Source organism: Octopus bimaculoides, chromosome 3, assembly GCF_001194135.2.
Source record: "Octopus bimaculoides isolate UCB-OBI-ISO-001 chromosome 3, ASM119413v2, whole genome shotgun sequence".
NCBI classification, from domain to species: domain Eukaryota; kingdom Metazoa; phylum Mollusca; class Cephalopoda; order Octopoda; family Octopodidae; genus Octopus; species Octopus bimaculoides.
The window spans coordinates 96,487,990-96,490,588 of NC_068983.1; positions in this window are offsets into that span (position 1 = coordinate 96,487,990).

The following is a 2,599-nucleotide window of genomic DNA, read 5'->3' on the forward strand; positions in this document are numbered from 1 at the left end:
GCATATATAAATATATGTATATATGTACATATGTATGTATATATGGAAGCATATATGGGTACAGGACGTCACAAAACCCAAACAACACGAAATACGAAATACGAAAACCTGGAATACAAAGACTAACTTTTGTATGCGAACAGCGAAAGAAACAAATGGAAAACTAGACAAGTAACATAAAGAACGAGCCTTCATGAGTTGTCGGCTGTTTATCTACTCGACATTTCGATCAATTCGGTACCGGACAAGGATTCTGGATTATTTTCCTGTTTTTTTTTTACTTCATTGTTGAGAGAGGTCGGATTCATTTTTAGTATTCTCGTTTGTGAGAGCAATCAAGTTTATTTCAGATATTCTCATTTTAAAAATCATCTCTGACAAAGCGTTGAGAGGACGTTGGTGTTGCCTTGGAGGAGGTTTGCCCTCTCTGAGTGTTCTTGCTTATATTTATATTAATACACGTTAAAGCGGCGAGCTGGCAATATTGTTAGCACGCCGGTTAAAAATGCTTAGAGGCGTTTCGTCCGTCTTTACGTTCCGACTTCAAATTCCACCGAGATTGACTTTGCTTTTCATTCTTGATATAAGTACCAGCTGAGCATTAAGGCTCCGTGTAATCGACTAACTCCCTCCCACGAAATTGCATTTGAAACGAATATACCTTAGATGAATATCCCTTACCTTACAGATTGATTGATCGAAGATAGTCACTTGGTGAAGTTAGGGAATTTTTCGATCGGTTCTCTGCTAGGCGCATGTATTAATGTCATGTGATAGCCAGGCGTGAAGCTGATGTTACAGATTTAACCGAGTAGATATGCCATGGAACAGTCAGTATAATAGCGATGCAGGTTGACGGTCGCTTCCGAATTTACAGCTGTTCTAGTCTGGTGCCTGTGTCAAGTAGCTGTAATTACTTTTGTGGAGAGAGGAGAATCGTACATATAACTTTGCCGAAAGGACTTTCTTTCCTTACAATCTTGCAAATTTGGAGAGTTTATATAATAAAACTGTAGCTTACTGTCGCTGACAACAAAGAAAGACGTTTGTAAGGAGGTGAAACTTGTTTAAAATTAAGTAACGTTTCAGAAAAGTGTTTGACTGTAGATCGAGAAGTAAAAAACAGTATATATGACAAAGTCATGGTGAGTTATAGAAGTTAAGTTGTGTAATTTGGATGTCAGCATATAAATATAATTTTGTAAAATTGGTTTGGATGCTAGCTAATCCGAGCAGTAATATTCCTATTTATAATCCCGAGCAGATATAAGGTCAGATTAACTTTCAACGGCGGGATTTTCATATAACAATGAAAAACACTCACTGTGAATGACAAATTGTATATGTTTTTAAGTTTTTATTACCTGTTCAGCCGCAGTTTGCATTTTTTAATATTTTCTTCGTTTTTGGTCTGCCGTATTGTATATATATATTCGTAAAGTGGGAAAACTAGGAGTCTGGAGGATTTTGTTTGTTGTATAAATGTCTAAATATTCACTGTATGGAATATGTCAAGTCCTAATATTTCGTATTTGTTGTCGATGAGATGTTAATCTTATTCCTAAGGTGAAAGGAAGTTTCGTTTATCCAATATAATCTTTGTTTCATCCGTTGTGGCAGACATTCGTTTTCTTGATTTTCTTTTTATTAACGGTGAGTTGAAATTAAAACATTTACATGTGAGACACATACTAGCCATTCAAAGACACACGGTCACTATTAACTTCAATAAAACATAGTATTTGGTGGTAACACTTTCGTCGCATCAAATACAACCTGGTTACTGACACAGTTCAACATATACATACACACAGACAGAGACACAGAGACAAACACACACACACCACAGACCACACATCCCCACACACACATGATAGAACCGTATATACATATATATGTGTGTGCACGCGCATGGGTGTGTTCATGCGTACGTAAATACAATTAGATAAGCATATATATAAATGTGAAAATAGGATACATATACATATGCATGTTTATACATATATATATATATATATATATATATACATACGTACGCTCTCACACAGACGTAATATGTACATGTATGTATACATACATAATATATGACTATATGTAAGAATGCATATGAGAGACAGTCAGCTAGTTATCTAGGTAAATAGATCACACAACGTAATAACAACATTTAATCTCCAAAAATTACTCTGTATTTCTCACGAAAATTCAATTTTATACCAGTTAAGAATCTTAAAATTCCATGATCTAATTTAATACCAAAATATGCCGCTTGTGCTGATAATCTTATCTACTAGAATATTCCACATGAATATATAAATACCTTTTTGTCTCAAACAAAGCAGTTCTTATCACATTACAAGTAATACTAAAAGTAGAATCTTTATTTCTTTCCATATGAATTGTAATCTCTTTCGAAACTTTTTCTATAAATAAACAATACATCGTGACATTTCGTCAGATCGATTATAAATACATTTTGAAGTTTTCATGGATAATAACTATGTTTTATCTTAAAAGCTATAACATTTAGTAAATATAATTTTACTGCTGTACAACACTATGTATATCGATATTTAAACTAGGATAACGCTTCAGAACAGTA